A 21,916-nucleotide genomic window follows, 5' to 3' on the forward strand; every position below is an offset into this window, starting at 1 on the left:
GATTTTTTTGTTTTGTTTTAAATTGCCAAGGTAAAAATGCAATAGGGTCTGATTCTTCTGCAGTTACTCCTGATTTGCAGCTGTGCAGGTGAAATCGGAAGCCGACCAAGTCTAGTCAGTTTCATTATCTTCCAATTGTATTATTCCTTTTCTGACTTACTATCACTGTGCCTCTGTAACGGAATATTGTGTTTCATTAAAATCTTACTATTCCTACTTAAACCACCATAAATTACTATGTTATCACCTTCCGCTACTGACTGCATCTTTGTTCCTATGAAACCGGGAGTTTTGGAATATATATATATATATATGTTTTAGCCGCTGTGAGGCGGGGTGGTAAAAATTAAAAAAAAAAAAAATCTACTAAAAGGAAAACTGATTCTGGTGGTAAACTAACATACCTGTCATTACTATAGAGGCGCTCCCTCTGCTGGTTATATATGGAATTGACTGTCGATAAAAGTGTTTCAGACAATAGGACTATAGCAAGTCTGGTTGCAATGTTTTCACTTTTATTTTCCTGATGAAAGGTCTGATTTTAAGCTTGCTTTGCACCAAAATTACACCAGCATAATTCCATTGTCTTGAGCACAGTTACTCTTTCTTTGCACGGGTCTAAGTAGAGTTTCAGCTTCACTTTGTTCAGGTGAAAAGGATGATGAGGTGGAAGATCGTTTAGAATCAGCCCCAGTGTGCCATCAGGACCTGTTATGTGGAGTGTAAATGGAAGAAGGGAAAGGCAAGGAATGCTCGTCTGGGGCCTGAGTCACCTGTCATTTACACTGGTGTGAATCAGGAGTAACTCCGCTGAAGCCCATGCGATTAGTAAAACTGGCAGGTGAGATCAGACGCAGACCCTGTAAGCAGCAAGCAGACCCAAGATGCCAGTTCCATTCCAGATCCTAACTTTCTCCAAGGTTTTGTGGGTTCAGGTATGGCAGGGTTAGCTTGGCTCAAAACGGTCAACAGCCAAGTTCATGTCCCACTCCGGATTTCATTTTCCAGGATTTGGGTCGAATCATAAAGGCAATTGAGCTGGAGACCTGTTGCTGTCTAGTTGCCTAATGTCCAGGGCCGGTGCAAGGATGTTTCGTGCCCTAGGCAAAACTTCTACCTTGTGCCCCCACCCTGAGGCACCCCCCCCAGTAGCTCCCCCATCTGCGCTGAGGTGCCCCCTCCCCCGTGGCAGCTCCCCACCCCCCACCCTCTACCCTGAGGCACCCACCCTGCCCAGCTCATCCCTGCTCCATGCACGAGCACCTTGAGCATGCCCTCGCTGCTTCACTTCTCCTACCTCCCAGGCTTATGGTGCCAACCAGCTTAGGCAATGCATGCCTGGGAGGCGGGAGAAGTGAAGCAGCCACAGCGTGCTGGGGAGGAGGCAGGGCAGGGGTGAGCTGGGGCAGGAAGTTCCCCTGGTGCTGCCTCCCCACCCTTACTTGCTGCAGGCGGCCCTCCCCATGCTCCCCTGCCCCAGTTCCCTCTGCCTAAATGCTGATGGTGACAGGGGCAGCCGAAGATCCAGCCACCACGGTTGCTGCCAAAGAAAATGGCGCCCTTCAAATCCGAGCACCTTAGGCGACCACCTAGTTTGCCTAAATGGTTGCACCGGTCCTGCTAACATCTGCCTTATTGCCCCAGAGCTTTCCTCTTCCTTCTGCAACGGTAATCACTCTGGAGCTGGTTACCTCCACCCAGCCTGTTACAGGTAGTAGGGAGGTATTTTGAGAACATGATTAATTACAAACTGGGATGCAATCGTCTTGGAGTGAGACTGGGGAGTGCAGCTCCCCCTTCTCTGCTAAAAGCACAGGGAGAGCTCCCCTCCCTGCCTAGGCTTGAGTCAGCCTTGCATCCCTACTGTGCTCCATCCTCCTTGGCTGGGGCAATGAGAGCACCTTCTGCTGTTTCAATCTACTTCAGCCCTGGGTGCAAATTGAGACCAAAATTAAAAAATACGGAGTCAAACCCAACATTATCTACAGGCAATCGAGGCTGGGATCTGCTGGGCTAGCAGGGAGGAAACACACCTTGTACTTCCCAGAGCACGGAGGTTGTTGACCCTTACACAGGCCATGGAAGCGGGGAGAAGTTTCCCTTCCTATCCTTCCCACTTGGCACCTGTAGAAGGGCCAGGCAAAATCTGAGCCTCTAATATTATGTCAGTAGGGGGGAGATGTCTATATAATGTCGGAGTGGGAGGACCATCTATTAAGCTATGTACACCTCTACCTCGATATAACACTGTCCTTGGGAGCCAGAAAATCTTACCACATTATAGGTGAAACCGCGTTATACCCAACTTGCTTTGATCCACTGGAGTGCGCAGCCCCCCTGGAGCGCTGCTTTACTGTGTTATATCTGAATTCTTGTTATATCAGGTGGTGTTATATCGAGGTAGAGGTGTATTGTGAAATTTAAATGATGCCAAGGAATCCAGAACATGGGAAGTTGCTTTGTCTTATGAATCCATATACATACTAAACCTGTCTTTGGAGAGAATGAAGTGGCCACATGGGCCAATGGACAAGACACTCGCTTGGAATTCAGGAGATGGGTTCTTTTATTGGCTCTGACATGCTGCAAGGCTTTGCTTAAGTCACTTCACCCCTCTGTATCTCTCTTTTCCTGCTCACCCTTTGTGCCTGTCTTGACTATTTGGATTGCAAGCTCTTTGGAGCAGGCACTTTGTCTTCCTATGTATTCTGTGTATGTACAGTGCCTAGCGCAAGGAGGCCCTGATCGCAGTTGGGGCATCTGGGCACTACTATAATGTAGATGATAATAAGGCAACCTGTCAACTACTGAATGTGTTGGCATTGAATCACCTACTCCCTTTGCCAAAAGAAGGCATCTGAGCCACTAGGGGAGTGCTGTGAAAAGAGAAAACAATCTGAATATAAGCGTGGAGATGTCTAATTGAAACCCCAGGGTATGTCATAACTGACCCATCTTCCTTTCAGGTACAAAGTTTCCAAAGAATAATGAATTCACTCCAGGTCTGAACTGAATGCAAAATTGGCAGACTGCAGGAACCTCCAGAAATCAGTCGGTTGCGTGTGCGTGCGCGCCATCCGCAGCATGGCTGAAGAGTCTGTGTGTGCAGTGCATATTTGTTCCCTCTCTCGCCTGCTTTATCCTGCACCTGCCTGCGGATGCCATGGAAAATTGATTTTTATGAAACTAAAAAGGTGAACCATGGGCTACGCAGTTCGGAGCCATCTGTCTTGTCAGGACCATAGTTGCAGGGAAGCCGCAGAAGGTGGTTACTTAGAATTATTCATTAATAAAGAGACAGCCTAACTCCAGCCAAATAGCCATCCTTCTGTGTGTGGGGGGAAAAAAAACACAACCTTATTTATCTACAAGAATTAGGCAGTGAGTCTGGGCTTTCACTCACACAGATTGAAATCTGGGCAAACGATTCATCCAAGCACATATTTATGAAAGGCCTGACACTGCAAAGGTGCTGGGGGACTGAGTACCTGCAGCTTCCATTGACTTGGGCAAGAATTATGGGTGCTCAGTACCAATGAAAATCAGACCAGAAATGGATTAAAAAAATTGAGAAACAGATCCCCTTTGGTGAGCTCTTGTTTCCCAAAGGGGCTGGAAATCAGCTGGATCTCCTTACATGGAGACTCCCCTGGCATAGCCAGCTCCTGTGCTGCCACCACCGCCCCTAGTCGCCAGCATCTATCAGAACAACACTGTGATGGGGCTGGGTGGGAGCTGGACCCAGACTCAGGGAGCCAGAACTAACTAGGCCCAAGAGAAGCTTGGTGCAATTGAGAATTTAGCCCTTAAAAATCCCCCACAGTATCAAGCAGAATATGAAGGATACTCTTGGCAAAAAATGAGAGGTTGCCCATGGTACGAGGACAGAGTTAAGGTGTTTTGGATCACCTTAACTGTTCATGCTTTTCAGCACTTGTATGTTTTGTGCTATAGCCCGGGTTTCCGGGTATTTACATCTTTTCTTCATTTCACTTCACTTGGGTTCCCTTTGTTTAGCCGTTTGGCTTTCTTTGGTTTTAAACCAACTCCTCTTTATCATTCATTTTTACGCTACTTTTCTTTTCAGGTCGCATTGTACTATAGAGCCAGATTGTCAACTGCGATAAACTAGCATAACTACACTGAAGGCAAGGAAACTTCCAGTTTACACCAGTCGAGGATCTCGCTGATAGTTTTACCCTCTTCAGTCACGAAAAGGTGGGTTATCATTCTGTTTTCCCAGTCACATTCTCCGTACCTTGGTTTGCTGAGGACCTTTGACTTCCAGGCTATAAACTGTACTGTTTGGATTTCAAAGTGGGAGAGACTGCACCTTCCTGTTATTATTTCAATATTGTATCATGCTGAAGGCCTCTGTTTTGAGATCATGTCAATGATTAAAAAGCCCCCAGAACCCTTTTCTGTCCCCAAAGAATCAATCAACCTAAACTAATACTTCAGTGATTACTTTTTCTACCAAGGAAACAAATTCAGGCATACTCACACACACATCCACCTAAAAAAAAAAAAAAAAAGGAGAGAGAAAAGAAAAAAAAGAAGCTAGTAGCTGAGGGGGACCTTGTCTGGTCAATGAAAGGAAGAGACGGATGTCTGGTGCCATGGCAATGGAATAGGGATTACTTTGCTCTGGAAAATAGGTTCCTTTTTTTTTTTTATTCCAGTGCTTTTTCTCAGGCAGCTAAGAGTTGTCACTGAGCCTGATGAGAGGCCCATTTAGAGGAAAACGAGATTTTCTGAGTAGAATTGAATGCCTGCTTTCACAGACTGCTGCTTGAGCTGTCTGCTTTGCTTTTAAGGAAAAGAGGCATACCAATGCCCGTGTTTGTTTGGAGCACTTTCACAATCAATGTATGTGTGTGTAAGTGTGTGTGTGTGTGTGTGTGTGCAAGAGAGAGAGAGAATGCACGTGCAATTCTATATCGATTGAGATCGGTGGAAGTGAACAACATTAACAAGTTACTTGAGGATTATTTTGGGGGTTCAAAAATATTTCATGTTGCTGGATATTGTGTAGAATCACATAAGTGAGTGCTTAGCACTTTACCATCATTGGGGTATCAGTTAGTACAGATCCATTGACTTCGCTGAAGCAGCTACAGTTTACACCAGCTCGAGGGTCTGGTCTAAAGCTGATTGCGAATTTTTCGACACAACATTTTTGGTTGGAAAATGCCAGTTCGTTGAAACTTTTTGTGGGAAAGGATCTGGTTTCAAGCAAGTTTTCAAGCATAAGTGCTGGAACAAGGAGTGTTGGGGATGCAGCAGCACCCCCTGGCTTGAAGCAGTTTCCATCATATAAAGGATTTACAGCAGGAGTCAGCAACATTTCAGAAGTGGTGTACCAAGTCTTCACATATTCACTCTGATTTAAGGTTTTATGTGCCAGTAATACATTTTAATCTTTTTAGAAGGTCTCTTTCTATTAGTCTATAATATACAACTAAACTATTGTTGTATGTAAAGTAAATAAGGTGTTTTAAATGTTTAAGAAGCTTCATTTAAAATTAAATTAAAATGCAGAGCCCCCCAGACCGGTGGCCAGGACCCGAGCAGTGTGAGTGCCACTGAAAATCAGCTTGTGTGCTGCCTTCGGCACGTGTGCCATAGGTTGCCTACCCCTGGTTTACAGTTTGGTTCCATGGCTCCCAGCACCCCAAATATACACATTGTTCCAGCTACCCTGTTTTCAACTTGAAAAATTTTTGCAAAAAAGTTTCATGATTACAAAATGTTTTCATTTTGACTCTTCCAAAATGACAAATCCAGTTTGAAATGACTTGTACTTTGGACACTGAAGCTATGGGAATTTTGATGTCATTGACTTTTTTTTTTAACCAAATTTTCAGTTTGCGAAAAGTTTTGCTACTTTTACTTGCTGTCCTGATTTGGGATGGGAAAAATTTTTGTATGATGGGAAAACTGCTTCTTGCCCAGCTCTAATCTGTTCCATTAGCTAGTTAATCCTCCTAACCATATTTGGGAGGTAAGACGGTGTTAATAGGGCCATTGACAGATAGTGAGACAGGGTACAGGGAAGTTAAGGGACTTGCTGAAGTCGTACAGTGAGTCTCCAAGCCAGCTAGTATTAGGATGTGGGAGCCCTTAGGCCCCCAAACACCCTCTGTGCTCAGTCCCTTGCTGTTTCTCAAATTAGAACTGGAAAGGCCATCTGACTCCTCCTTTCCAAGGGTAAGATTGTTCCCTTCTATGCTACAGAGCTGCTATAAATCAGGAGATAACTCCGTGAAGTCAGTGGGCTTGACTTTCCATTGCTTTGGAAGTTATTAAAACTTGTGTAAAATGGGCCAGGCCCTCAGCTGGTCTAAATCAGCTGAACTTCACTAACAGTCATGGAGCTACGCTGATGTACACCAGCTGTGGAACGGCCCAGCGAGTGAAAAGTGGTGTGAATGGTACTTTGTTAGTGATTTAGGCCCAAATTTCGCTGGTGTACATGACAGCATAAGGGGCACGGCGGAGTCAAACAGGCAGGGGCGTTTATTTGGCACCCGTGTTCACGTTGGCATTGTACCCATACATAACTCCCTACTGAAGCAGGCTGCTTCTACTGGGAGGAGGAACAAGAGGAATACGGGAGAATGGAGAGCATGTGCTAGTGTATCAGGAGTGCTGTGCTTAAGCACAGAGACAACACCCCCTGACTACACCCACCCTGGTTTAGATTCTGAAGTTCAGGGTGCACAGGGTTTGCAATGTGTCAGTTCTAAGAAAGGCCAGGATTAGGGTGACAGTGTTTGTGCTCTCTCTTTCTCCCTCCTAGCCATAATAATAATTTGAGGGATATGTGTAGCCTGATATCAGTTTTACACACTGGGCCAAATTCAGCCCTGAATAAACCAGTGTGACTCCAACATCGACTTCAGAGGAGTTCCAATTGCTTATTCCAGGACTGAAATTAGGTTCTTTTGCTTGAAATGTTTTAAATCATGTCCATCATGATGATTAGCTGTCCTGTAAGAAACCACTCTGCCCCATGATAGAAGGATGGTGGCTGGACTGGAACTCGAGATCTTAGCTCCTGGGACTCAAGATCTTAGCTCAGTTCTCAGCACTGCCACAGTCTCCCTGTGACACCTTTGGCAAGCCATGTGATCTCTCTGTCTCAGTTTCCAGACATCTGATTGTACGTTGAATCTTTCTCTAACACCTTTTGTCTGTCTTGTCTATTTGGAAGGTAAGCCCTTTTGGCCAAGGACTATCTCTTATTATACATATGCCCAGCATTTAGCACAACGGGGTCCCAAACTTGGTTAGGGCCATTGGTTGCTCTTCTAATGCTAATAATAATATTGTACCCTCTCTTTTTCCTGTATGTGTAGAATAGACTTCATAAGCTCTAATACATTTACTGCATTTGTATGTTGTCTGTCCAGTCTGGAGTGAAAAAGAGCTCCCCTCTCTGATTTTCTGTTATTTTCTAAGAAGCAACCACAAATAATCTCTCATATTGTGTTGTGTGAGGAAAATGCACCAGGACTAAAAACTGAATGTAATTCTCCTTTTAAACTGTTAGCAACTGTGAAACATAAAATCTCTGTCCAGGTTAAAAAAAAAAGTCTAGTAGTCATAGCAACAGCAGAACGGCTATTTATTTTTGGATTTCCATTTGCACTGATTTATTTAACACATTGAAGATCAATTTGTAATAAACAGAAATTCGTTGAGAGGGTTTTGTGTTTGTTTTTAAATTGAACAATACCAGGGTTGAGTTACTTTAGCCTGTAGAAAATAAAAGGGATAAAATAGAAACCTCTGTTTCTTTCAGTGGCTTTTCTTCTTCCCACAAATGTGTGCACTGAGGGGAGTGTGGGAGGGTGAGAACATGACTAATATGTGTATTTGCTGCCTGGTGGAGAAACCTTAGTGGATAAAGCTGAGTGGAGGTTTAAGCACAGTGAAGCTATCAGCCATCAGAAATGGATGCTCATTTTGGCCCATGCTTGATTATTTGCACACACCTTCTGCCAAGTAGATATACACAGCCAGTGCTGGATGGCTTTTGCTGCTGTGACTATCAGAGAGAGTCAGGGAATGAAAAAGGTGAGAGATAGCAGGGACAGTTGTACTGGGTCCCTTAGCTTGGGGAAGCTCCCAAATGTCTGTAACTGGAGTGAAATGGGAGAGGGTAGGGCACCAGTGAAAATGGAGTACCAGGGCCTCACATTTCTTTCAGTGGGCCTTGGCCCTAGGCAGTGAACAATAACCACTGGTAACTTCTTGCTTTCGACCTCTGAGGGTTCAGTCATTGGTGTGCTAAGCTGGCAAGAATTAAAATGAGGACATACATGGCACAGTGTGTATATTGTACTAACTAATTAGTGTGCAGATGTGCTACTGCCCTCTGCTGGGCAGAATGAAAATTACTCAACTGCACATCATGGGCTCTGTAGTGCCAATAGATTCCCCTTTAGCTCGAGTGGCAAAAACCTGTGCAATAATAACAACACATTTTAAACTTTAATGACATTTCCTATCAAAATTTAAATTTTGGGGGTAAAGGAAAGAATTTTCATGAAATTTTTCTCCTGTTTTTCAGCCATCTCTAACTAATACTTAGCCCTTCTATAGTCTTTTAGTTTTTTCATACAAAGATCTCAAAGGGCTTTATAAAGGTGGGTAAATATCTTGAGTTTAAAGATGGGGAGACTGTCTCTTACATAGTTGTTTGAGACTGATTCCAAGCATTTCAGATGTGGCCAGCAGCTTTGGATACTTCAGTTTTTGGGTTTCCATCTTAAGACACCTGGGGCCTGATTTTCCAAAGTGCAAATCACCCACAGATCCAGTTGAAATCAATGCTCAGCTTCTCTAATAGTCTCAAGTTGGGTGCAGAAAAATGGTGGTGCCCCAAATCAGTGGCCACTTGTGAAAATATTGGCCTAACTAACTTGCTGAAGACCATATAGTGAAACAACAGGAGAGAGAACAATAGAATCGAGAAGTCCTGACTCTGCCTAGTGCTCTGTATGGATTATTCTATTCTATTCTCACTCCATTGCCTGCTGGTAAATCGCCTTTTATAGTTTATAGTTAGGAGCTATGCTAAACTCTGGCTATGTCTACATTTGAGCTGGGAGGTGTGATCCCCAGGTTGTGTGGATGTACCCAAGCTAGCGCACTAAAAATAGCAGTGTAGCTGCAGTAGTAAAGGCAGCATCTCAGGCTAGAAACCCAAGCACAAACCTGCCCAGACCCCAGGGTATGTACTCAGGCAGCTAGCTGCCCCTGCTATCCTGGCTCCACGGCTGTTTTTAGCATGCTAGCTCAAGCAGAGTTAGTGCAGGTACCTCTTCATGTGCTGGAAATCAGACCTCCCAGATCAAATGTTAGATGTAGCCTCCTTGGTATTGATTCACAAGGGATTTGCCACGTGTGTCGAATTTTGGTGTAAAACGTCTGTTTTCCAACCAGATGTAGTCTGTTCATCTGTGAATTTCACCTTCCCTTTGAGTTCCATCTTCCACCACTCTCCTGAACTCAGTCAGAGTTTGACCTTGCCCAAGCAGAATCAAGCCTTGGGCCAACTTTTGAAAGGCTGGAAAATGTGGGTGTTTAAGGTAGGATTTGTAGAATCAAGCAAAATTGGAAGCTGAATAATAGGGAGCAAAACTAGACACACAACTGTGGAGGGAGCCTGAGTAGTTCTGTGATTGGTTACAAAAGCATCATTGCTTTATCATGTTGCTCCAAAGGTTGTTCCCTCTCTGTGTCATGTTCCCTGTGATAGATTTAGATGACTAAGATTGATGACTGTAAAAGAAATAGTATTAATGACACATTATATAAGGCTCATTAAAAATTGTGAGTATAACAGATAGTTGGGAAGTCATCAGTCGTTTTCTTTTTCTATTAATATGCATTTCCTTGGCCCAGGCTTGGACTGTATTCAAGAAATGTGTGACAAGAGGCCAGCAGCAGACCAGAGAAGGCTTTTTGCAATTTAGCAGGTTTGAGCTGAAAAAAAAACGTGCATTTTGCTTTTGGATTGGACATTTTGGCATAAAGTGAGCTTAGGTTTGCATTTCTAAATAAAATCAGACCTGGTTCCAGGTCAAATCCTGAGCTGGTGTAAATCAGAGTGTGGTTCCATAGAATTCAGTGAAGCTTTGTTGATTTACATCAGTTGAGGATCAGGCTTGGGAATAATATTGAAGTGGAGGGAACTCAACAAAAACCCAGCCTCCAGCCATAAACGCTAAGTGGACAAGGCCTAAACATTATTAAAAGCAACTATATCCCTTCAGGGCAGGTTTGCTTTATAATGCTTTCTTGATTACACTTCCCCAAAGCTGGGAGAAGTGAATAGTGGTCTGATTATCCATGGACCATGATCTAAATCGGGATGAAACTGTTCCCATTGTAAGTGAATGATGAACTTTGCATATTCATAGGAAAGGAAGAGTCACTTTCCTCCTTAACACTCCTCCTCCAGAGCTGCTTGGGGCCTGATCCAAAATCTACTGAAGTCAATGGGAGTCTTTGTTTTGGCTCTTCCTGTGATCCACATTACGATATATGACTATGAAAGATTTGTTATATATATATTTAAAAAAAAACTTGAGGAAGCTTCTGTAATATTGACAGTTTAAATGATCACAGCCCAAAATTGCTGCACAAGGTACACCGAAAGAAGCCTAGATAGCCAGATCAATGACTTCAAGTTCAGAATAGGTAGCCAGAGGAGCTGAAAAAGAAAGCGACAAAAACGCTATTTCCATGCAAATATCCAGAATAAGAACATAAGCAATAGAAGAGGCCAGACATATAATATATTAGCAGAATTGTTTCCAATTGGTAAAAAAAAAATCAGAGAGGTGTCGAAATCCTTTTATGTAATGCTTCTGTGGGGAAAGACATTGATAGCTTCACTCACATTAAGTACCCATTGACTTTAATAGGACTTCATATAGAGTAAAGGCATTGCTTACTGTGAGCATTAGAATCGGGCTGTTGGTGGATAGAGTCACAGAGAATCAGACTTTGCATAAGGATTTGTTTTGGCAAATACACTTTATAGAGGGCCACACTTGTTTAGTATTGTCAGCATACCATAGACTGTTCAAACAAATGCACAGCATGCGTTTGTCTCATGATTCAGCTATGACAGACTTTTCTCCCAGCTTTTTAATTAGCACTCATTTACTAAGCATTAAACCATCTTTTCCTTTAACATAAAGATCACCCCTAGGAGCCACACATCCAAAAGATAATTGCACCTAGTAATTCTGATGCTTCAACAGTTCAGACTAAAATATTGATGGTAATATTTCAGTGTTGTTGGATTGGTTTTTGTTCTGAGCACATTTACTAATCTTTTAAATATATCTGTGTCATAAACTTTAATACAAACTCCAAATCCAGTTTGGCAGTAAAAATGTAGTGGTTTGGGATTATGCTAATCAGTCAAAAGCATTTCAAGCAGATTTCTATTTTCAAAGATGAAAGAGGCAGTTAACATAAAGTATTGTAAATACAAAATTATGATGGATCTACATTAGTGATTGAGGAACCTCAAAAAAAGGGGAGGGGAGGGCTAGATTATAAACTTGTAAATCCAGAGTAACGCTACTGATTTGCACCAGATTCTGTCTTCATGGCAACTGAAAGTTTCATGAAACCTGTAGTAGGAATAGAATCAACACTGAGATGTGTCCCAGAAATTGCAAATGGATATGTAAATCCAATTTTAAAATGGGGGAAATTATTGGAACAGGAAGTTACACTTAAACCCTAGTCTCTTGAATAGCAGTCAATGGCCAACTCTTCTGTTTGTGTGTTGGAGGAGGAGGACCACTAAAAAGTACATAGTAGAGATATAGAATTTGGTCCTGAATTTATACAGGATCTTATGGTTGCTGGAGGGAATTCAATGGAGAAAGTCTATTTCTGCTCATTTGAGAGGGATTCCCTAAATTACAGAGAGTTGCGCCACAGATTACTGAATTAATTGATAAATAAATAACTGACCTTCATTTACCCTTAACATTGACCTTCTATCTCTTAGTGGTTCTGTTGGGACTCCCAGGAAAGAATTATTGTCTTTTGAAAAGCATCAAATGAATTTCACATCTTCTAGTCTCAAACAGTTGGTCTTTGGCTCAATTATGGAGAAAGGGTAGAACTCTCAGCTACTGAATGAGGCGGCCTTATTCTCACACAGCAAGTCACAAGGGGCTCTCACTGAAATCAAGGTGAGTTATTTGTAGTTTATGCAGTGTGAGTGGAAGCCTGTATTTTGTAGGATGAGCAGTCTCCTGGTTATGGACAAAATGATGAACGATGAAAGAAAAGGGGGAAGCCACTTTGAATGGTTTGGTGTGTGGTTCAGATGCAGACAAAATGACTCTAGAGAGAGAAGGCTGAGACCTAGCGAATATTCCTTTATTGTGATACAAAGTACTCTTTGGTTATGTATTTGCAGATCAACACACTCTTGCCTTGATGTTCTTGAGATATTCCTGCGTGTTTCATGAAGCAGTTTGCTGCATCGACCTGTTATGTTTTCAGTTGGTCTGTAAGCTCACCCACTAGATTATTCTTGTAGTTTTATCCCATGTTCTACCTGTTGTATCTCGCATTGTTCTCCCTGTTTTCTTTGATGAAAAATTAAATAGGCTTGTGAAGTTGGTAACTCTGCACCCTACCAGTTTGCCTCAACTTCTGTCCTGGAGGGACCCTTTCATCGACAATGGGACATAGTCCAGCCTTTCTTCCCATTTGGCCTTTGGCTTCTCTGGCAAGGCTGCCAAGAAGGATACACATTGTGATCATAGTGTTGACCTGTACCCAGTAGGAACTGGAGTGAGACCATCATTTCATTTCATATAGGTCTCCAGGGATAATCAGATGAAGAGGACTGTTCATAGGTGTGGCTTGAATTTGAATTAGTGTCTTAAAATGAGTTTCCTTATCCCACTGCCCATAATGCTTGTTGTGTGTTACTCCAGTTTGCCCCTCAGAAAAGATAATGCACAACCAGTTAGTGACCACCCAGGACTATTCTACTTTGGCTGGTTGCCATTTTTTCTGGCAAGTGTACAGCTCATGTCTTGAACTGTGCCAGACATACTGTTTGTGGTTCATTTTCTGCTCTGAGCTTGGCTGCTCAACAAGGCTATATATACACCAGTCGTATTCATGTTACATGCAATCTGACACTCACTAGATAGTCTTGGGTGTAACAAGGCACCCACTGCTATACAACTTGTGTTGGAAGCCAGAAGAGCTGGTGGTGAATCCCATGCCTTCCTTTCTCCTGAGAGTCTTCAAGTTTCTTTTTGGCACATAGATGCAATCAGGCACAAGATACTTATACTGCCAAGGTTTCTTGCGAAATAGATGACATTTATATTATTATACAGTTTACTGATCTGAACATACCATTGCCATGCCCTCATAGCCCAGGGCAGGTTCTAATCAGCTTGTGTGTAGGCACCAGGCCATCTGAAAGGCTAAGCATGAGTAGAGACAATTTGTGCATCAGCTGTGAGTGTTGAGCAAACATGATTTCCAGCGGAGGGCATCCAAATGCATTTGCATCCTGAGCGTGCATTTCTGTGGTTTAACAGAGACACGCCAGCGCTAAGTATCTTACATTTTAAATAAAACCAATATCTATTCTGCAGTCACAGCAGGTGGTCTTCATTCTACAGGTCAGATCCTCAGCTGGTGTAAATTGGAGTAGCTCCATTGAAGTCTATGGAACTGCACTGGTTTACATCTGCTGATTTCCTTTTATTCCTTCACAAGGAAATTGCGATCTAGAACTTAGCACATGAGACTAGGAATCAGGACTCCTGCATTCTAGTCACAGTTCTGTCACTGACTTACCAACTGACCTTGGGAAAGTCACTTTTTAACTTCTGTGTCTTGCTTTATCTAGTTGTTAAATGGGAATAATAATACTTACCTACCTCATGGGGCAATTTGCTGTTGGCCCAAGTTTGTAATCATTGAGCTCATTGGATAAAAGCTTTGAGATCATTGTATAAAAGAAACTGTCTGGGTGCAAATATTATTTCTTTAGAAACATTTGTGACCCTTCTGAGTATAATCTGTACTAATCAGCAGGTGGTTTATGTCCAGCCAATGGCCTCATATCTAAAGAAATAACATAGAGCACAAATCTTCCGGTTAGCCCTTGGACCTGATTCTGTTCTTACTGTAAATCAACAGTAGCTCCATTGAAAGAGGTTATCCTGATATAAAACTGGTGTAAGTACAAAGAGAGTCAATCCTAGTGGACCTGATTCTGATCTCAGTTTCAGCAGTGTAATTTTACTGGCTTCAGTTGACTTGACACTGATTTACGTCTGTATAAAAGGCATCAGCATCAGGCACATTATTGCTATGTTGCTTACTGAAGTTCATTGTTTATCCTTAGATTCATTATAAAAATAAAATTCCAGGTGTATCTAATTATTTAAGAAGCCTTTAAAGTTCACCAGCCATGGAATTTGGATCCAGACACTATGTGGATCCTGGGGTTTGATTTAGACCATTATAAATCTCTTTCTCGGTATGATGCCCATCAATGCAGTATTGGAGCACTGCACATATGTTACTGAATTTATCCTCACAAAAACCGCTGTTGTAGGAAAGTAGTATGATCTCTACTTTACAGACGGGAAATGGAAGCACAGAGGGCCTAAGGGCCCAGATTTGTAAAGATAATTAGGTACTCTGAATTCTAAAAAGCTTTTGGGAATCCCACTAGGCAACTATCTGCCAGGGGCGGCTCCAGGCCACAGCACGCCAAGCGTGTGCTTGAGGCGGCAAGCCGCGGGGGGTGCTCTGCCAGCGCCGCGAGGGCGGCAGGCAGGCTGCCTCCGGTGGTTTTCCTGCGGAGAGTCCACTGGTCCTGCGGCTTCGGAGGACCTCCCGCAGGCATGAAGCCGCAGGACCAGCAGACCCTCAGCAGGCAAACCGCCGGAGGCAGCCTGCCTGCCGTGCTTGGGGCGGCAAAATCCCTAGGGCCGCCCCTGCTATCTGCATTTCTGGGCTCCTAAATACCTTTACAAATCTGGCCCTAAGGTACTTGCCCATAGTCACCTAGGAAATCTGCCGTGAATTCATAGCTCTGTCATTCATTGCATAGTCCCAATCCAGTGCCTTAACCAGAAACAAATGCAAATAAAAAAGTTACGTGTGAAATTTGAATCCAAATTCAGGCTCAGAGTTCTGAACAGCCCTAAAGGTTGGAGAGTATTTTGACCAATCTCTTGTTTCATTTTAATTGATTCACGGTAAACTACAATGATCTGTGTAGTAAGCAGCAGCTGCTTTTTAACCTATTTCAAAGATGGGTTGGGAGTAGGGGCAGGTAGGGGATAGAGAGGATGCATACACAGAGACACCCATTGCAGAATAGGCCCTCTCCTGTAACTGTCTCATCAGGTACTACAGTGGTGTTGTGTGTCACTTCTAAGTGTTGCCTATTATCCAATGATGCAGTTAAGAAAAAAATCAGGAAAGAGAGTTTACAAATTTGTATTTAATATGAGACTTTGTTCCAGCTATTCTTCTCCTGATAGTGCAGAAAATACACTGTTTGATCTCCTGCATTAAATCGAATATCCTCGTTTGATACCATTTCCTTTTTCTTTCTCCCTCTACTTTCCTTTACACTGTCATTTAGTTTGATTTTTCCTTCGCAGTTCATATTTTTCTGGCCAGAGTTTCACGAAAGATTGCCCAATTTGCATTACATTGCATGTAACAAATTGCACTTGCAAGCTTCTGAATTTATAAGTGCAAATGGTGCTTGCATGGCAAAATGGGGTACTTTCTGTGTGCAAAAGGGGCAGGTACAAATTTGGAAGCTGTATGGAAGTTCTGCTGACAATTTGGCCCCTGCCATTCTATAAGCATGTGATAATTTTCTTTCAAACAGGGGTTTTTATTCACAGTAGAATACACATTACAATATGTGCTGTACCATCATCTACCCTTGGGCATAACAAATAGTGACATTTGTAGAACAGAAGTATGCTGATGTTATATTGTAAATGTGTTACATTTAGTAAGAATTAAAGTTTTTTTAAAAAGAGGAGGAGGATAATTTTCTAGAGTCAAATTAAGGGAATATTGATTTGATCTAATTGCTGTTTTCATGTAAGTGTGTAATTGAAACCAATCACGTTATTCAAAGCAGTGTATACACCAGAGGTAGGCAACCTATGGCACATATGCCAAAGGTGGCACGCAAGCTGATTTTCAGTGGCACTCATACTGCCCAGGTCTTGGCCACCGGTCTGGGGGCTCTGTATTTTAATTTAATTTTAAATGAAGCTTCTTAAACATTTTAAAAACCTTATTTACTTTACATACAACAATAGTTTAGTTATATATTAAGATACCTTCTAAAAACATTAAAATATATTACTGGCACGTGAAACCTTAAATCAGAGTGAATAAATGAAGACTCGGCACACCACTTCTGAAAGGTTGCCGACCCCTGGTATACACAGTATTAATTAGGGTCTTGGGGCCTGATCCAAAGCCCATTTAAGTTGGTGGGTGCCTTTCTTTTGACTTCAACGAGTATTGGATCATACCCTAGAAGAGATGATAAAGATCCTGTGATTTAAGACTAAACCAACATGAGCTAAGGGATGGGAGCTTCTGAGGTCTAATTTTGGCTTCTGCTGCTGACACATTGGCCTCACACAGGTCACTTCTGCTTTCTGTCTCACTTCACCTGTCTGTAATCTCTCTCTCTCACTTCACCGTTCGCTTTGAACATATACCTGGGCTATAAGAAAGCTGTGTATTGTTACTGGAGATTCGGCATCTGCAACACACATGTGTACACGCATGCTATTTCCCCTGAAAAGATGATGATTGTTTTTGGTATGGAAGATAGGAAAATGATCTAGTCTGTAGCTTGTGCAAATTGTTGCAGTGTCATTGACCTCACTGGAGCTGCACAGTTTTACACTATCTGAGGATCTGGCCCTAAGATAGTGTCATAAGACTCTGTCAGCTCCAGTTATAAACCATTCACAATGCTTGAGTTGAACTTTGATTCATTTTCCTCCATTTAGCTGGATGTCAGATTTCAACAGCATAGAGCAAAGGAGTGGGGAAAAGAGAGGTGTGTTTTTAAGCAGGCCAATAGAATGAAATGTAAGTAAATTAGTTTTCCAGTAAATATATCCTGTAATAATAATAATTTCATGGCATATTATTTTTATGTAATGGAGGAAATGGTGGAATATGCATATGGAAATACCATTAAAGTTTAAAGAAGACACACAGCTGCTTGCATCTAAAATATAGGGTCTGATTCTCCACTCACCTCAATCAGCTTTATGCTGGTGTATCTTTACTATCTTCAGCAGAGTTAGTCTTGACTTACACTAACATAAACAGAGGAGAATCAGGCCCAGCAAGTTCTGAAGTAAGGCCCCTGATTCACTGATCTACTTAAGTAGATGATGGATTTTAAATAGGACTGGCTTGAAAACAGCTATTCTGTTTCATTAGGAAATTTCAAGATTTTGGCATTTTCTTTAGTTCCAAAGTGGAACCCTGAGACTTGATGAATTTGTTTGAGAAGGGGAGAGAGAGCCCAACCCAACCCAAAATTTCCAAGTGGTTTGGGCACTCACCTGTGATGTAGAAGGTACCCTAAGACCATGATCTGCCTGATTGGGGAAGGGATGTGTACCTGGCTCTTACACATTGCAGGTGAGTGACTGAACCGTTTGGCTGTTCTAGGGTGGGTCTCTCTCTCTCTCTCAAATTACATCCTGGTCTGGAGAAACCTTCCCAACATTTTCATTGAAACTGATACACATCTGTGAAACATTTTTCGTTTTGACAGAATGGCATTTTCTGATGGGAAAAATAGTTTTGTTGACGTTTTTTCAACCAGTTCTATCTATAAGTCCACATGTAGTTCTACTGAAGTCAACTGGACCATGTACATGCTTAAAGTTAGCTTAAATACACTGATGAACTGGGGGCTATGAGAATTGATGGGCCTAATGCTGTAAGGTGCTGTGGACCTATACCTTTCATTGATTTGAAGCCCCTAGTGGGTAAGCTTCCATGGGCTACAACCATCAACCTAAAACAGTTGCATAGTACGGCAAGTCTCCAAGCATTGCTGTTGGTGAAGAAATTAATGGAAAAGAGGTAAATTATAAATTGTACATGGTATATAATATATTAGTGGTTTAGGCTGGATTGTCTCATCATTCAGAAACTAGAGTGAGTGAGCACAGCTTGTCAGGGTTTGACATTGCCAGTTCATCTCCAGCTCTCCCCATTTAATCATATTCTGGAGCTCCCTCAACAGAAATGTGGAGGGGGGCAGGTTTTTTTCTGTCTATGATATAGATCCACATCTACTAGGAACTGAACCAATGGTACCAGCTCTTTTCACACAGGCCACTGAACAGCCATTGGACGTCAAGTGAGTCCATTCCCTATAAACCTGACTTGGATTAATACCTGTGACTGACAAATCAAAAGCTCCATAGCCTGCTACCAATCTCACAAGTGTCTTATTTCTCTACAGTTATCCTCTTTTTTTAATTCTTTTCAATCTGACAATTAATTACCTCCTGCTGCATTGTGTGACTTGATGTGGCTAGAATTTCTCTCATCTGTGAATTTCACACCGGACATTTTAAGGCACTGCTGGGTCTGTTGAAGGCATGTGAGTTGAATGCTAGAATGTACGTCATTTAAAGAAAATGAGCCGCATCAGCCATACAATATATGGGCAATAGCATATTGAAAAATATCGTAAAGCCAAGTATCATGGATAGCACACTGTCCACTGTCCATATGCAGAGCTGGTTAGAAAACAAATTTCCATCCCATGAAAAACATTGAGATTTTGAAAAAAAATTCATCACAAATCAGGATGAAAAACCAAAATTTACATTTTTTTCACTGAAAAAAAGTTCTAACTTTTTTTTTTGTTTCAGGTCATTGGCAAAGTTTGCCTTAAATACATTCAAAATATTTTGTTTATATTGCGACTCTCTCTTTTTATTTTTTTTTAAGTTTTAAATATAAAAATAAAATTTCAAGATAAAAAGTAATTTCAGAATGAAAAATCAAAACTCTCCCATCTGAAAATGTTGAAATGGGACTTTCAACATTTTTAAAATGTTCATTTCCCCCATTTTGTTTTCTAGTTTGTTGTTGAAATCAATACAGTTTCACAAAAAGTTTCAGTTGTGTGGCAGTGACATTTTTATGACAGAAAATTGACAGATTTTTGACCACCTTTACCTATGTATTCAGTACTGAGGTAAATGCTACCCATACAGGTAAATGCTACCCATATGTCATTGTGGAACAGTCTATCAGTTGTCTCTCTGTATATTGTCTCTCTGTATATTACCGGTGGTGTTTCATCATCTCAATCCTATCTCCATACACAGGACACTAAGGATTTTTTGGAAGAGTTACTCTCCTACATGAAACTGCTGCCCAGTGGGACTCATCCATCATTTAACTAATGATTTTACATCACTGGAATGCAGAAAAGCATCTACAATTAAAAACAAATAAACCCTGCAAACAATTAATCTATTTCCCTGAAGGCCATCGAGTTCTGCCAAAGATTAGTTTGGACAATCCATAATGCACTTCTGCAGATCTCAAAGCTTTTTCAATTCCATAGTTCAAATTTTTAAAGTGACCTTTCTGTGAGTGGGTCCTTTCTAATAGGAAATGGAGTTCACATCTCAATGCAGTCACAAAAGTAACTTTTTTCTGTTTTTTTGCAAAAGTGGACACATTTGAAGCTCTTAATGACATAGAAGACATGCAAAATGTCAAGTATGTTTTCATGCCCCTCTAGTTAAAACTGTGTTGGGTGCCAAAGTTGCAGGATGTATTGCCATTGGCCCAGCATCTGCAGAACCCTGCAACACATGTCCAGTGACTGCAGTTAGATGAGTCATATGTAGCATGGGCCAAGTTTCATCCCAGAAGGGAAAAAAAACAGCTACGGCACAGGAACAAATCCCTGAAAATAACAGAAATTGGTTCTGTATTTGAGCTATAAAAACAGGTTAGAACAGCCTGGCTATTTGCTTTAATCCCCTGTGCATCTATTTTAAATTTAAATGGTATTACTCTGTTAACCACTTTCCATTTGTGCTCCTTTTTACCATGACGTAAGTATACGAGATATTTTAGAAACCAGAATGAGACCGTTTGCACCAATATGGCCTGATGCTAATTTCTTTCCGTTTCCTGAACTGACCCTCATTCCAGTGATGAACTGTCTATTTCTTAACATAGGGCTCCCACAAAACTTCCCATCCCCTTTAACCTATGATAAACCTCATGTGGGTTGTGTGCTCTCAGAGAGGAGGATGGAAGGACTGGAGGAAATCTACCTTTTGCCCCTCCTCCTGCTCCACTGTGATTAACATTGTACAACACAAGATCCTCAGGGTAGGGATTGTTGGTACAATTTTCAGTATCTTCTGAATCGCTTAGGAGATACTGAAGTCACATTTTCGAAAAGCGCTTGGGCATCCAAGCTTCATTAAAAATCAATAGGGTATAGGTTTCTAAGGTCAGATTTTTAAATGTATTTAGGCAACTAAAGATGAAGTTAGGTGCCTAGTGCAATTTTCAAAAGTGATGAGCCTAAATCCCACTGAAATAAATGGGAGTTAGGTCCTAGATGCTTTTGAAAATCTCACTAGTGCTTATCTGAATCTCTAGGTGCCTAAATACCTTTAAAATCGGATGCTAAGTGCCTAAATCACTTTTGAAAATGGGATTCCTAAATAGAGCTTGGAGAAAATTTTCAGATGCAACTTTTTTTCCACCGAAAAAGGCAGATTTGGGTCAACTGAAATAGTTCACAAATGCACCAAATTGTTTTCATCAGGAAAAAAAAATACAAATTCAGAAGAAGTCAAAACATTTCATTTGAATCCTTGAACACTGAGGATGGAGTGGAGGTTAAGGATAATCTAGGCATGGCCCCATATCTAAACAAATACTTTGCCTCAGTCTTTAATGAGGCGAATGGGGAGCTTAGGGATAATGGAAGGATGACAAACAGGAATGAGGATATGGAGATGGATATTACCACATCCGAGGTAGAAGGCAAACTTGAACAGTTTAATGGGACTAAATTGGGGTGGGGGGGCACAGATAATCTTTATCCAGGAATATTAAAGGAACTGGCACATGAAATTGCAAGCCCATTAGCAAGAATTTTTAATGAATCTGTAAACTCAGTGGTTGTACCGTACGACTGGAGAATTGCTAACATAGTTCCTATATTTAAGAAAGGGAAAAAACGTGATCGAGGTAACTACAGGCCTCTTAGTTTGATATCTATAGTATGCAAAGTCTTGGAAAAAAATTGAAGGAAAAAGTAGTAAAGGACATTGAGGTCAATGGTAATTGGGACAAAATACAACATGTTTTACAAAAGGTAGATTATGCCAAACCAACCTGATCTCCTTCTTTGAGAAGGTAACCGATTTTTTTAGACAAAGGAAACACAGTGGATCTAATTTATCTTGATTTTAGTAAAGCATTTGATACAGTTCTACATGGGGAATTATTAGTCAAATTGGAAAAGATGGGGATCAATATGAGAATTGAAAGGTGGATAAGGAACTGGTTAAAGGGGAGACTACAACGGGTCATACTGAAAGGTGAACTGTCAGGCTGGAAAGAGGTTACTAGTGGAGTTCCTCAGGTATCAGTTTTGGGACCAATCTTATTTAATCTTTTTATTACTGACCTTGGCACAAAAAGTGGGAATGTGCTAATGAAGTTTGCGGATGACACAAAACTGAGAGGTATTGCCAATACAGAGAAGGACCGGGATATCATACAGGAAGATCTGGGCGACCTTGTAAACAGGAGTAATAGT

At 41.6% G+C, this 21,916-nt stretch overlaps 1 long non-coding RNA gene across 1 annotated transcript in view; it reads left to right on the forward strand.

Annotated features, from left to right (window-relative positions):
• The window catches only part of LOC127033783 (uncharacterized), a 64,368-nt gene that overhangs the window by 23,597 nt on the left and 18,855 nt on the right, over window positions 1-21,916 (forward strand). Inside the window, exons 2-3 of the long non-coding RNA XR_007769210.1 lie at window positions 4,088-4,218; window positions 17,088-17,169. This is a non-coding gene — a long non-coding RNA (uncharacterized LOC127033783). The remainder of the gene's footprint in view (window positions 1-4,087; window positions 4,219-17,087; window positions 17,170-21,916) is intronic.

This window comes from Gopherus flavomarginatus, chromosome 13 (assembly GCF_025201925.1).
Source record: "Gopherus flavomarginatus isolate rGopFla2 chromosome 13, rGopFla2.mat.asm, whole genome shotgun sequence".
Lineage (NCBI taxonomy): Eukaryota > Metazoa > Chordata > Testudines > Testudinidae > Gopherus > Gopherus flavomarginatus.